Source organism: Anolis carolinensis, chromosome 3, assembly GCF_035594765.1.
Source record: "Anolis carolinensis isolate JA03-04 chromosome 3, rAnoCar3.1.pri, whole genome shotgun sequence".
NCBI classification, from domain to species: Eukaryota; Metazoa; Chordata; class Lepidosauria; order Squamata; family Dactyloidae; genus Anolis; species Anolis carolinensis.
The window spans coordinates 222,522,741-222,538,903 of NC_085843.1; the positions used below are offsets into that span (position 1 = coordinate 222,522,741).

A 16,163-nucleotide genomic window follows, 5' to 3' on the forward strand; every position below is an offset into this window, starting at 1 on the left:
ATCTCCGTTCTTCAGGCTGCATGAGCCTGGAGAATCGAGGAGAGCATCCATCCCTTCCCCAAACGTGCCCAAAAACATTAAAATTAAAAGAAAACGTACCAGATTGCCATGAAGCCTCTCCAGTAGACCTCCTAGCATGTAGAAATGATGCACCAGGAGGGGAGGGGGCTAATTTCTCCTGCTCCCTGCCTCCTAGTGCCTCATTTCTATGCACCAGGAGACCTCTGGAGAGGTGTCATGGTAGCCCGGTAAGTTTTCTTGCATTTTAAGGGCTTTGGGGGGGGGGGCAGTCACCTGGGAAAGCCCGGGTTTTGGGCAGAGGCATGGGAACAGAAATGCGAGTGAAAACAAGTTACTTTAACCCATTTTTTCCTGCATTAAATTACTGTCTGGAAGCACCCTTAGCCAGTGGAGAAGAAGCAAGCATTAAATTACTCTAAATTACTCTAGCATAAACAGAATATGGCAAGAAAATTAATTACTTTGACAGGACATGCTGGAGCACCCATCTACTGAAGGACATCCTAGTCAAGACAAATTTATCTAGTCAATGACATGCTGTTGCATTTTGTATTTTGGGAATACCGAATGATTGGTAGGCCAGAATAACACAAGCGTTGATCCAAGATAGAGAACCTATAGACCTTCTTCTATAGGAAGGTGGGTAAAAATAAGAGAAATAGTACTTCCAACATCCTAAAGGTCTGGCATAGTGTCTGTAGATTTCTTTCCTCATCCTCACTTAAGAAGAGTATGTGCTACAAAAGTAGTAGTGGGGATGCCTAAAAAGAAGTGGAAAAGGAAAAAAAGTGAAATAGAAGTAACTAAGAGAAAAATGAAGGAATGGAATATATGGCCTTTCCTGGGTGAAGCAAGGTGAAAGAACTTTATTTATTTCGTGTCAAAAGCATTGCATAACAAATACATTTTAAAATGATGAAAAAAACCCAGGAAATCACAAGCAACTAAATAGTTTTAGACCAAAAACGGGCAACAGCAACCAACTCCTCCTCATGAGGCAGGTGAAAGAACTGAGGAGGAGTCAGAGATCCAATGGGAAATACTGTACTGTTTAAAAACACATGATATCTTGCCTTACCTGGGCAGTGAAAGAGATTAAACCATTATGGATGGTTCTTTCTCTGAGGTTGAGAAGGATGTGCAATTTGATGAAAGCATTTTTGAAAGTACAGATGTGAACATCACTTTTGGCCCCATAATGAGAGAACGGAGAGATATCAATAAAATAAAATAAAAATGGGCAGGAAAATAGGAAAATAGGGAAAGGAGTGGGAAACTTATTCTTAAACACCTCCCCCAGAAATGGAAATTTGCTGATTCCACTATTGCTATTTGACTCTAACAGTTACAGTATGACTCATATCTGGTAACTTGTTAATCAGTCACTGACCTGCTGGTTAAAAAGCCCTCCAATATTTGTTTGTTTGTATGTATGGAGAAGTTGAGCTTGTTGGAAACATGATGAGTTAATAATCATTTTTCACAAATGAGTTTTCCTTGAAACGTAAAAGTATTTGTTTTGTATACAGTAAAACTCTGGAGAGAAAGAACTATTTTTGACCTGGGTCAAATTCATACTTCATAATTATAGCACTATATTCCACTTCAGCTGCCATGGCAACATCCTATGAGATTTGATGCATTTAGAATTCTAGGCCAAAGATCTCATTTGGAGCCTCATCCAACTACAAAGTCTGAGATCCATAGCATGTTGACATCATCATCATCTTCATCATCATCATCATCATCAATTTGCCACTTTTTTTGTCTTAACAGATTCAAAGCTATGGCATGGTAATTAAAGTGGAATAAAACATTATAATGGTGTGGTGTGAGTGAACCCCTGGATATACTGATGAAAATTTCAAAGTAGCCTCTCTATTTTACAAAAGTCTCCATGTTAGAAATTAAAGAGGAAGAGATTGAGAGAAAAAGAGACAGACCACATCACTCCTTGCTATTTTGTTTCAACTATATTTGCTCAATTTCCCCTTTCATTTCTAGGTGTTATTCTTCCTCTTCCTCCATAAAATATTTTGCCATCCCCTTTTCTGCTGTCATCTCCTTGTCAATTTCCTAACCCACTATAAAGCCCTAGTCTGGGTTAGGTGCAATTTAGCGTGTGGCTGACAGTACAGACTTGTGGTGGCTTTCAATCAGTCTATCTGCTCCATTAGTCTAACAAGCAATTACGTTCCCTCCTGTACTTCTAGGTAAAGAGCAAATCATGAAAACAGAGAAAAACAACAAAACCCCAGGCCTTTGCAATTCCTTTACTTACAGGGTTCTACAGCTGGAAAGAATAGACAGTATTTGAAAGAAGGAAGTGTGGAAGACTGGTTTTGCAGCATTTACTAGTAATCACAAGTACCTAAATCAAATTGTTAATGCAGACTACTGTAGATTAAGTATATAAATTACTGAACACTAACAGGGTTTTTTTTTGTAATTCTCACAGATTTAACTAGCCTTAGATGCTCACAAGCAGATGGATCTGCCATTATCCTGTGGCTCGGGCTGTAGTGCAGGCTGGAGAGCAGCTGCAATGAACCACTGCAATGAATAACTCTGACCAGGAGGTCATGAGTTCGAGGCCCGCTCGGAGCCATGTTTGTCTTGTTTTTGTTCTATGTTAAAAGGCATTGAATGTTTGCCTATATGTGTAATGTGATCCGCCCTTTGGGGTGAGAAGGGCGGAATATAAATGCTGTAAATAAAATAAATAAGTAGGAAGGGTGTCTATTTCTCTGTATGGGTTCATGTTTAAGGATCTCTAACATTACTCATGTAACATTTGCAATAGGAAGAGCAAAAGGGGGTATGTATTACTGTATATGTTAATTCCTACTCAACCCTACAAGGCTAATCTTTGGGAATATTAGAATGAGGGAAAGGTTTCTTGTTGTGACTGCGCCTTCGGGGATTATGGTTGATGGTGGTGAGATTAGAAGAGGAAGGAAAAACCCTCGCGAGGAGGGCTCATTGGAGGAGTTGCGCAGGAAACGGATTAGAGAGCTCAATGGGGAATCTTCTGAGGAAGATTCAGATGGGAAGTTTGGGGAAGAAATGGATGCTGGTCAACAGGTGGTGGCTGGGGAAGTGGGCACTGAATGGGCACAGCCACCGGAGATGTCTGGGGAATTGGGGCCTATGGATACTACTGAACCTGGGGTATCTTCAGGAGCAGATCCCACTTGGGATGCTTGGAGAAGGGAGGATGGTTCTTTAAGTGTGCATGGGGTTGAGTATGGGCAGGATGATTGGAACTCCGACGAGCAATTAGGCACGCCTGATCCACGAGCCCTAGCTGTGTGGAGTTCTGATTCGGAGTAAGATCTGGGACACCTGGTGTTTGGGTGTGAGTGTTTGGACACCCAAGAGGAAGGGGAATAAAATGGGAATGTTTGGTCACTTCACTTTGCGTGTGGCAAGGTGTTGCTGAAGCGCCATTGGGATTTCTGTTCATTCAAGAAGACTGGACTGGGACTTTGCTTCTGATGTAAATTATCTGGGATTGCTCTGCAACGGAGGGCTGGAACTGTGTGGGTTTCCCTGGACTGCACTCTGATTACTATTTCTAGCTGCTGTTACCATCGTTGCTTGGCTCCTTGTGCCATTTCGTGGACCTGGTTTTGATGATTGCACCCTTTTCGGACCCTGGATTGGAATTTGACCTTGCTTCTGTCTTCGCCCTTTGATTGATGACTACTCTCAGCTTTTGACTACTGGCTTGTCCTCCGGACTCTGCTGCTGTCTCCTGACCTGACCTTGGATCATCCTGACGACGCCTCTTCATCCTTCTCTTGGAGCTCCTGGCATTATCTGCATCGTGGAAGCAGTTTACTGCATTTCTAGTTTGTTTGTCTTCAGACCAGTTTGGTGATTCTTTTGGGAACTGTCCCTTTAAATCCACAGAGCCGTCTGGCTGCTACAGTAAGGGCTTGGACCCAAAGTGCCTTTTGCACTGGCTCTAAGTTTGTTTTGCTTTGTTTTCCTGCTTGGAGTTCCAGATTTAAGCTACTCATTGTAGCTCTCGGAAGGTTTCAAGTCCTTGTTTGTTTTGCCTATTTTTTAGAAGCCAACTCAATTTGTTTTTTAAGCTGAATTGAAGCGTCTTTTTAGTTTTATTTGAATGCCTGCGTGGATAAATAGGTTGGCTTGTTAAAACATACTTTTGAGATATATTTTTGTTTGGACTGCTTTTGAAACACTGATAGTTAAGTGTTTCAAGCTATCTTCTGTGTTTATGTTTACTTTTTGGCTTATCTCCTGAATAAACTCTGTTTTGTTCGTTAATTGGCGTCTGACTCTTGACATTTCTCCCACATGATCCTTCTAATAATATTTTAACTGTACAGCAAGGAATCAGATGACCAGGTAGTCTGGATCTTATTTTATGTTAGTTTTGCTAAATATATTGAGATGAACTGGATGTATGACACAACCACATATACAGTTATAAAATAAAAATGCTCATATCATTTCAATTCAACTGAGCTTTTTAATGTTTGCATTCTCTAACATGGATTCTGGGTATAGGACTCACTGAGCTTGCTGTGACTTACCTTTGGCTGAGTAAATGTGTTGAACGTCAGGTTATCATTGCAAAAATTATTCTGTCATCCTCCCTCATTTGAAGTGCCCTCCATCTGTAGTGTCTCAGGCCTCAACAGTTCTTACAGCACTAGACTGTTAAATGTTCACACTGTCATCATTTGTGTGTCATTATATGAAGACCAACCAAAACATTCTGCTACCTGAGGTGGAGTAGCAAATGCCCCTCCCCAATCAAAGTGCAGACAAGTCAAACCAGGCATACTATTTTGGGACTGGAGGCAGTAAATACCTCAAGTATTTCTCTATATAGAAAGAAGAAGACTGGGAAGCCACCAGCTCGGGTTTGCAGAACCTGAGCTAAGTAATCTCGGATCACTCTCATTCACAGCATCACCACAAATTTCTCTCAATACAGTAGAGTCTCACTTATCCAACATTCTGGATTATCCAATGCATTTTTGTAGTCAATGTTTTCAATACATTGTGATATTTTGGTGCTAAATTCATAAATACAGTAATTACTACATAGCATTATTGCGTATTGAACTACTTTTTCTGTCAAATTTGTTGTTAAACATTATGTTTTGGTGCTTAATTTGTAAAATTATAACCTAATTTGATGTGTAATAGGCTTTTCCTTAATCCCTCCTTATTATCCAACATATTTGCTTATCCAATGTTTTGCTGGCCCGTTTATGTTGGATAAGTGAGACTCTACTGTAGTAATTAAAAACAAAGCATCTACATCCCTGTCACTTTTAATCTGAGACAATAACAACAGATTTTAAAACTAGCAACTTAAATTCCTTTTATGATGTTCATCACCTGCTATCTACAGTGGCTACCTCTTCTAGACAGCATCAAAATTCAGATTAAATAAGTGGCTTTAAAAATCATGTGACCTGACAGCAAATCCAGGCACAGATCTATCCGTCCCAAGAAATGGTCCCCTGCCATCCTAACACCTTCTTTGTAGAATATTTGACAAATCTACAAGATGGACAGGAGACATCCAGCAGAAGCTTTTTTAAAAAATTGACTCTCCAAAATGTACTAGATAGTATATGCACTCATGTGGATATCTCAAGGTACACGCAAGCAGAGTTCTTATTCTCTTTCCTCACCCAGCTATTAATTAAAGCTTTGTTTAATATAATAAAGATCAGAAGAAAGGAATGGTTGCAGAGAGTTCTAATTGTAATTGCTTCCTATTTGTGCTTCCATTTAGCCACCTGCATGCCCATGGCTCCATTTTTTGACAGCCCCGATCAGCTGTTTTGGTCTTTTAAGCTGTTAACCCAATTCTGCACACACTTCCATAGAATGTCATTTAGCCACCCCCCCCCACCTTTTATCCTGGTTTCTTCCGGGTTTTAGTGCATGTGTAGAAGGGTGCTCACTTTCCCTAATGATATGATTAACCTTTCCAGTGCTTTTCTGTTGCCTCTGACTAGGAATGTTTGTCTTGTGCATGTGGACTTTTCAGCTATAAAAACTTGATTTATTCACAGGTTCACCCTCATTGTCAGACCACATTATTAGAGACTTTTCCTTTATTTGTGACACCTTTGGTGGACCCCTTCAGTGGCTCAAGGATGATTGTAGCATGAAAACAAGTTGGAACAAAAAGGGAGGAAATTAAGAGAAACTGCTTCTCCATGTTCTGTAAAGAAAGTTTGTCCAGAATAGAGATGTAAATTTTTCAAAATTTCAGTGTCACATGTAAGGGTAATTTCTTTCCATAGGTTTCTCCTCTCTGTAGAAAAAAAACCTAGTATTTCTAAGTAGTTCTCTGTGAGTATTGGTACATTCAAGTGCTCTGGAAAATTATTCTATACAAAACCGCACATTGTTTTCTTGAAATTGTGCTTTTTTACACAGAGTAAACATGTTTGCAGAGAGTCATGGTTTTTTGTGTGCACGCAAACTACATGGATTCTGTACAAGATTTTCTATATATGGGCAGAAAGCAGTAACCCTACACAAAAGGTATATGCCTGTATTTTTGGTGTAACATTGCTGTGTTTTGGCACAAGAAACAGCCAATCTTACACACACATACACACACACCAAGCCCACATGTGGTTATCTGACAACTATGTTTTTGCACAAAATTACAGGCTTTTTCTTATAAAATTCATAACTGTTATGTAAAAAGCTCACATAACATTTCTGAATAGAATAGCTTTTTTAAAAAAAACTCAAAAAAACCCTGTTCTGGAGCTACAAATACTGGATGAAAACTCTGTTAAATTCTCATCATTGACTTATTCCTCTTAGTAAGGCTTTCAAGTGTCAGTAAACCAATTTTTCAGCCGGGGACAAAAAACTGTGAATTTTCTCCATTTCAGGACACAACCCAACTATATATAAACGTTAGAATGAACAATATTGTGCTGATTAGATTTAGAATAAACATTTGATTTACATTCCAGACTGAAGAAACATGTGACATTACACAAAATTTTGAGTTTACCTTTCTCCTAGCTAAGTGGCAGCCAACAAAGCCGAGAGGATATGAAAATAAGGCAGCTATACTTCTTTTACTCTTATAAACCTTTTCCTCATTTGTAGAAATGGTCTTAGGCACATCTCCCAATCACTCTCTTCTGCTTGATGAAGGGACATTTATTGCCAAGATGTGTACTCTTCAAAATGAACTGGACTCACTAAACTTAAGCCCGAATGACTTTCATGAGATGTGAAAGGGGAACCTAGCTTCCACTGTGTGAGCTAGATAATTTATTAATCAAAATGTGCTCTGTCAGGGCTCCTCTGCACTAAAATAGATGCTGTTGGATGTGGTTCATAGCGTCAGCCACAGACACAGTTATCATTATATAAATAGTCCATCAGCAGCTTTGACCACCTCAGTGATCTTCACCTTGAATTCTACCTCATACAACATTCAGACAGGTGTTCAGGGTAGCTCCCCTGTAACGTCTTCCGGACTGTACATATCCACTGAGATATTGCTAGGATTTTGTAGGTTTTGAGAGGCAATGCCTTCTAGAAGCAAAACTGGTGATATCTTACTTAAGCAGGTCCAATACAACAAGGAGTAATTATAGACAAGCAGAGATGTAATTCTTACTTATTTTGTTATGATATGTAAGAATGTACTCCAGAATATTTTGTTGAAAATTTACACAAAAATTTCAGGTGTTTCAGAATAACAATTTTTGACAAAAAAACCCCCTCTGCAATACATGATTTCTACACAAAAGGCAGAGTACACATTTTGAAAAGTTCTCCTGTGAATTATGAAAATTCGAAGCATTTCGTCCTTTTTCCCCAAAAGGGGAAGGGTGTCTTAATGTGCCAGGATACCATTTCCTACTATGGACAAGAATATTTGCTGATATCCTTTATATTACTAAACCAGAAAAGCCAGGAGATCTAGAATACACTAAAATTACAGTATCTCAGCTATGGTTGTAGAACAACAGCACAGGGCCATAAGTAAACTGCCCTGCACATTCCCAGAATCTTGTGTAAATAAATGTTATTTAGAAAGAACTACCATATTAGATTACTCCTACAAAATGGAAATGCACAAAACAATTAAGAAAGCATAGAGTTAACTGAGGAAAAAGACATAACTATTTAAGCAGTGCCAAGGACATTCAGCTCAATAGAATTAATTGTGCCTGTGCATTCTCACACATAACAGAACATTCACCTATGGCCTGTAGTCAATTCACAGACAGCACCCTTTTATTTTTTGAAAGCCTCTTATACATCTGTTCAAATTTGCAGTGAGCTGCATCCAAGTAAAAAACGAGCAGAATGTAAATATATTTCCCACAGAGTTTACTTTGCGCATTTAGACTTCTACATATTATTTATGGCTTGAATGCAGCTTCTAGAATGAATCTTCACAGTCATGCTTACAAAAGAAATATTTCCATAACATTTCTATTTCCTTTTCTGGAAAGACTGGTTTGCATCTAACAGAAGCATTTTGCTCATGGAAAATACTTGTGTTCAGAAAGAGTAAAACATACTTGGCTCCGTTGGTGGGAACTAATTAATAAAGAATTATCCAAAGTCATTTAAACAGGGGCTTCTGGCCTATTAACTGAAAAAATGCCAGCAATCAAATATCAAAACCAGACCTTGCATTGTGATTTTAATTTATAAGGGGTTTGACATGATAAAAGTCAGTTTAGATGCTAGAGTAACTTTTACAATTCTTATTAATTTAATTACTCTCACAAGTGGGGGGCAAATGGGCATCTACCATCATGGATTTTGTGAATGCTAAGTCAGGAGTCTTCACAGTACATTTTTGTGTATCAGGAGTGAATTGAGAAACTGCAAGTAGCTTCTGGTGTGAGAGAATTGGCCATCTGCAAGGACGTTGCCCAAGGGACACATGGATATTTTGATGTTTTTACCATTGTTTCTCTTATGTCCCTGCATGGAGCTGGATCTGATAGAGGGAGCTTATCCGCGCTCTCCCTGGGTTGGATTCAAACTAGCAACCTTCAGGTCAGCAGTCCTGCTGGCACAAGTGTTTAACCCACTGTGCCACCAGGGGTTCCAGAGTACATAAAATCCATATACAAAATGTGTTTGGTTTGTTTGTAATGGATTTTCATATTTTATCTTGTTTCCACACCAATACCTATGAAAAATAAATGTTACGGTTATTCCTTTACATTCCATACAAATCCATTAAATGCCTTCCTAGTGAGGTAGTAATATATGCAATCATTTGACTTTCGGTTGGTAGTTGGTATTTTTTTCCATTGTAATATCTGAACCTCTTCCAACTACATGAGTTCAAATAAAAAATAGTCCAACTTTTTACTAACACAGAGAAAGCTTGGTCTTAATTATTTCCCCATTCACTCTATTGGATAATGATCGTGGATATGTGTGTGAGGTGTGAGTGTTCATATAAATGAACTCCTAATGTTGCGAAGGGAAACAAAATTGTAAATTATTTTTATAGTTTCAAATCCTATCTATAGAATATGCATTAGTGCTAATAACCAAGAATTTAGTCCAGATTTTGTTGATTAGAGACTTGAAAGTATTTGTGTGCGCACACACATGTGAAGACCAAACTTCACTAACATTAGCAGCCATTCTGCTTTATTATTTGTATAACTAAGGCCACAGCTTCATGCAATTGGTTCACATTATCACTTCCCAACCCAACGATAATTTTACTTGTAAACAACAGGAAACACAATGGCCTTCATGCAATGTTACAATGTAGTAGTAGCACAACATAACTTTATTTCCCCTTCCATCCAAAAACTAGTATCAGAAGCAGCTCTTTGGACGATGTGATATATAGAGTTATGCCCCCTGTCTAATTCCATCAATGAAGGCAAATTTGTTAAATGTCTACTGATGATTTTAGGTGTATCTATGACAAACATTTAAAATCACCAGAGTATTGTGCGATCATTGCTCAAATTTCATTAAAAATAATATCCAATCCCTGCTGTGAGGCTGTACTTCCAAAGAATTATATTTGCCATACATCATCTATACATTAGACCAGGGGTCCTCAAACCTTTTGAACAGGGGGCCAGTTCACTGTCCCTCAGACCGTCGGAGGGATGGACTATAGTTTTTTTTAAAAAAAAACTATGAAGAAATTTCTATGCACACTGCATATATCTTACTTTGAAGTAAAAAAAGGGAACAAATAAAATATTTTAAAATAAAGAATCAGTAAAGTTAAATCAACAAACTTGCTGGTATTTCAATGGGAACAATATACCAACAATACCTTTGTCTGCACAGAGACATACAGACTGCACTGTACTGAGAGAGCTGTTCAACAGTGGAACTCTCTGCCCCAGACTGTGGTGGAGGCTCCTTCTTTGGAGGCTTTTAAGCAGAGGCTGGATGGCCATCTGTTGGGGGTGCTTTGATTGAGATTTTCCTGCTTCTCAGCAGGGGGTTGGACTGGATGGCACATAAGGTCTCTTCCAACTCTATGATTCTATGATTCAATGCAGTCTGATCAGTGTCCATCAAGGCAGCCTCCCAGTCCACATCATTTCAGCCTCACCAGTGCCCATATTGGTGGAACTCCGCTTTTACCTCAGGTTTGCACAAAACACAATCAAAGCACCCCTGATAGATGGCCACCGAGCAATAGTAGTTGTTGTAGTAGTAGTAGTAGTAGTAGTAATAATAATAATAATAATAATAATAATAATAATGAGGGTTGGAAGAGGCCATTTAGTCCAACCCCTTTCTGTCTTTGTGCACCAGAAGCACAAGCAAAGTCTGCCCTTAATAGTTAATTATTAATTAAATAATAATTAAAGTACCATAATAAACAGGGTTGGAAGAGACCGCTAGTCCAACCCCCTTCTGCCTTCATGCACAAAAAGCACAAGCAAAGTATTGGAAGGCAGGCACAAGGCGAGGGAGGAGGCGGGAAAGGCACAAGCCTTTCCCTCCTCCCTCGCCTTGTGCGAGCCTCCCTTGGTGATGGTGGTGACAGTGGTGGGAAAGGTGCATGCATGGCAAGGGAGGAGGGAAAGGCATGCGCCTTTCCTTCCTTCTCCTTCGCGCCACATGCACCTTCTTTGGTGGAGGAGGAGGGAGCTGCCGCTGTGGGGACAAACCTCATTGCTGTGGGGACAAACCCACAGGACAAGCAGCAGTGGCAAAAACACCTGGCGGGCCGAATAAATGGTTTTGGGGGGCTGGATAAATGGTTTCAGGGGGCAGCATGTGTCCCGCAGGCTGTACTTTGGGGACCCCTTCATTAGACCTTTGGTATCTGCTGGTGTCTGATCCCAGAATCCTCCTGGATACAAAAATGGGTGGATCTCATTATCTACAATAGCATAGAAAAACAGTGTTGCTTTTATAAAATTGCAAAATTAAGGTTTGCTTTTTGGAATTTTTCTGTGGGGTGGGGTGGGAAGGGGATATTTCCAAGCCATGGATAATTTAATGTGTGGATGCAGAGTCCATTGCAGTAATTCTGCTATTCTGAATAATGTAACATATTTATACTTCAACAGATGGAAACTGTGATGATGCTACCTGTATCCACTCTTGCAAAATAGGTCCCACTATGCACACACATATATGCACAAACTAAGGCAAAATCAGAGAGGCAATTACAATTCCCTCAATTTGTTATGAAACCAGTTGCTAACTCCTTCCCCGCCACCCCTTTTATATTCTTTCCAGCTGTTTCCAAAACCAATGTTGAATTACTGTTTTAATTACTAAGGTCATTTGTTGGTGAAGCTTTCTGAAGTGAAAGGAACCATTATAAAAACTGTATCTGCTAAGACTGTTCCCACCCTGATACTGAGCCAAAGCAATGTGTCAAAACAGTAGCTCACACTGGTAATTTTCTGCACCACAGAAATGTGTGAGGAGCTCAGGTTGTAGCAGGCAGCTGCCACTTCACCTTTTAGTTTTGTCTCACTTTTGTTGTACAAACAGCAGAAGTTAGTAGAAATTAAATTCTTGGTTGGTAGGAAAGATTGTTCCACTTCAGATTTCGTCTTCAGGGCATGAATCATAGTTGATGTTGTTTTGAGGAATCTCCTATAAGTAAAAAAAAGCTAACTAGCACATGAGAAAGAAAGGTTGCTTCTAACTTTGCTGGCTTATTCTTTCTGTAGAAATATTTTACTTTCCCAAGCTAGTACTCTTCAGACATTTTTCAGCTTGATGTTTCATCAGCCTCAGCTGCTCACCCCCCAAATCTGGAGGACAGGTTAGGAGTACAACTGATGTCCAGATTTTCAAATTGTATTCCTAAGAGCCCTAGGGTTGGCTAGCAACTGTCCTGGGAATCCTTTGTCAGAAGATTAGACGAGATGAATACTTGTGACAGTTGATTTGTCCATTTTACTTCTGTGCTACTATAGCAGTATTTGCACCCTTTGTGCTGGAACTGTGTAAGTCCCAGTTCCTTTTGTCAGGCTACCTCACTCACAGTTTCAGAGTGGTCAATTTTTTCTTAGCTTTATGAGGGTGAAGTTTAAGAAAACCCTTCCTGGTTTGTATTACTAAATTTGCCTGCCCCTTTGCCTTTGAAAAGGGAGCCATTTTAGATAAGATTTATTACCACCAGTGAATCCTGGAAGCAAGACGTGTCTGCAGTCAATCCCAGCAAGATCCAGGCTTGGACAACTCATTTCAAGTCAATTAACCATTAATTAGTTAACTAATAACTAAATAACGCCTTGGGCATTGGGCGCACCAGAGGCCCTTATACCAGGGAAACATTCATCTGTTCTTCTTCTCAGGAATCATCTATGACCAGCAACTTCAGAAACAACCATTTACCTTCACATTTTAAGTATGGTCTTTGTTGGGAAATCAAGTTAGTGCCTGGGTGGAGATAAACCCAAGATCAATCAATCAATCATTATTATTTCTTGAAAGCAATAGCATGGGTATTGATTCTGTGGGGTTCCTTGCTCAAACAGGAAGGCAATCCAGCATCCCCTAAACTGATAGAAAGTTAGGGCACGTTAATGCTAAAAACATTTAAAGTAGCTTGGGTGCAATAGCACACCCTTACAATTTTGAGTACCTTGTATACATCAAGTGGTAACAATACCAACTAAATCCAGGTTGGAACACAACAAAATGCAGGAAATGGTGTGCGTGAAAATACTTCTGCAAAGCACTGTATATGTCAGCTCTTGTATCAGATGCAGTATCTTCTGTCAATCAGTTGATGGAGACTGAGACTCGATCTACACTGCCATACAATCCAGTTTCTGAATCCACATTTTTTGCTTTGAACTGGATTATATGAGTCTACACTGCCAAATCATTCAGTTCAAAGCAGATAATCTGAAACCAAAAACTGGATTGTATGGCAGTGTAGATGGGACCTGAGGTGGAACTAGAAAGTTAAGTGATGGGATAGGGATTCAGAGAAAGGAGTTCTGCTGGGCTGGAGAGGCTGTGATCTCCATGAAGACATGGGTATACAGTGTTCCCTCACTTATAGCGGGAGTTAGGTTCCAGGACCACCCGCAAGTACTCTTTTATTTCAGCAGCTTTATGAAAAGTGAATATTTTGACAAAATGGATTTGAAGAGGTGCTGTATTGCTTTAATTGCAATGTTTTAATAAAGTGATACCTTGACTTAAGAGGTTAATTTGTTCCCTGGTCAAGCTCCTAACTCAAAACACTCTTATCAAAAAGTGAATTTTCCCATTGAAATGCTAGTAATCTGTTCCGGCTATTAATCTGCTCCTGTTAAGAATGTATAAATGCATATTCATTAAAAAAGAAACATCAACTTTAAAACTGTAGAAGCAAAAAGTTGTGGCAAGGTAGCACATTTGAGGCAACAAAATTTATGTTTGCCAGTGTAACAGCAAGACAAAACCAGAACATTCATATGGAACAATAAAAAAGAAAGATTAACTTTTAAATGGTAGTACAGTACAGTCTCACTTATCCAAGACTCGCTTATCCAAGCTTCTGGATAATCCAAGCCATTTTTGTAGTCAATGTTTTCAATATATCACGATATTTTGGTGCTAAATTCATAAATACAGTAATTACAACATAACATTACTGTGTATTGAACTACTTTTTCTGCCAAATTTGTTGTCTAACATGATGTTTTGGTGCTTAATTTGTAAAATCATAACCTAATTTGATGTTTAATGGGCTTTTCCTCAATCCCTCCTTATTATCCAAGATATTTGCTTATCCAAGCTTCTGCTGGCCTGTTTAGCTTGGATAAGTGAGACTCTACTGTAGCACAAAGATGTGGCAAGGAAGCACAAGAGGCAGAAGCATCGTTTTCTTCATACTGTACTCATTCCAGCCTCCCTCCCTCTCTTGCGCTTCCCTCCCTCCCTCTCTTCATGAAACCAAACATACAAGGAATAAAATCCACACAAAATCAGCTAACTCAAAGTTCCTCTAAGCAGATAAGGGGAAAACAGACAGCACTCTCCCAAAGTGGACAAGAGCAGGAGGCATGGAGGTTGCTCCCTTTGAAGCCCTAAAGCCCTGTACTCTCACACTAGCTCACCCTCTGGTGCTAGCTCTTAAAATGCTGCTCTTATGTCAAAGTAAAAACTAGGCCGAGCAACAGCTCTTAGATCAAAACTCAAAAGTTGGGACACTCTTTGTTTTAAATTTGTTTTAAATTCACCTTTTGTATATTTTGTGTATTGAAATGTTTAAATTAGCAAGACATTTTGAGTCCTGCTTCTGGAGGAAAAGGGGGATATTGCCTGAAAATTGTGTAGAGATATACTGTAATTGAAATGTTCTGGGGGTTGAGAGGCTTTGGGAAACTGGTCAGGGCTTCAGTGGCCACACAATTCGGGTCCATGGGACACATGAAGCCCAGGGCCCACCTATAGATTGTCAATGAAATCAATCCCAATGCTATGATTTTGTGTTTAAAATGATAAGAAGGTCAGGTGAGTCAAAAGTCAGATGGTATCTGTAAGTTGTAAAACTTGGTGTTCCCTTAGTGACCCAATTCCACAGACTTCAAGTGAGCAAACTGTAAACCTGCTCAGTCACTAAAAAACAAATTGGCAAATATGTTACCGCATTTTATTTCTGGTCTATTCCAGTCATTACTTTTTTTTTAAGAAAAGGCATACATCTATGCTTATGCTTAAGTGTGAGGCCAAGGAATTGGGCACGGCAGCTATTCTCTCTCTCTCTCTCTCTCTCTCTCTCTCTCTCTCTCTCTCTCTCCTAGGCCCCTTCTACACTGCCATATAAATGTGATTATACACATTATCTGCTTTGAACTGGATTATGAGTCTACACTGACACATAATCCAGTTCAAAGCAGATAATCTGGATTTTATATGGCTGTGTAGAAAAGGCCTTAGAGTCCTGGAGAGTACAATTGATGCTTTGATTTTTATTTTTATGCTCCCTTTCCATCTTAATTATACTGTATGCAAAGGTGTAAATTTCCACTATAATAGGCTGCAACATTTCCAAAATTCCCCCCCAAAGATATGTCAGAATCTGTCAGCATATTGTCAAACAGTGTTCTAAATTGCATGTTCCCATTATGTATGCAATAGGCGTAGAACTACGGGAAAAAATGACTCCTCTATATTTGCACAGCTATTCACCGCTGTTGTCTTCACTGCATGGTCCTAAAGTCAGCTCCATTCAAGTTTAGTAGACAGAGACACTTGTTTTAATACACATCCCGTGTTTTACAGTTTATACACTCCACTGGTATGGCAATGGCCATTTAAATTTAAACCCCTCTTTTCTTGATTATTAATAATAGGTTGACCGCCCACCCCTATTTCTGATGCCTTTCCATCACTTGTTGCACCTTGGAAGCTGCCAGAACATCAATCTCTCTTAGTGTGAAGAGCTCTCTTAAATGAAAAAATCTTATCTAGAACAGGTCATGTTATATAACAAGTCACTTGCTTTGCCTGGGAAATGAAAGATGATGAGGTAGAGTCCCCGGGACAGAGGCTATCTCCATAAATCTGCCAAAAAAGGAGCTGTGGATTACTTTACTGGATTAATTACCTGTCCTTCAAACGGAGCCCTGACCTCAATGTCTGAACATCATCAACCTTCTAACTCAGCTTGTGAACACAAAACAAGGGAT

The 16,163-nt window shown here is 39.4% G+C and overlaps 1 protein-coding gene across 3 annotated transcripts in view; it reads right to left on the bottom strand.

Moving 5' to 3' along the window:
- The window catches only part of cdh23 (cadherin related 23), a 669,485-nt gene that overhangs the window by 288,224 nt on the left and 365,098 nt on the right, over positions 1–16,163 (bottom strand). The gene's annotated exons all lie outside the window — the stretch shown is intronic.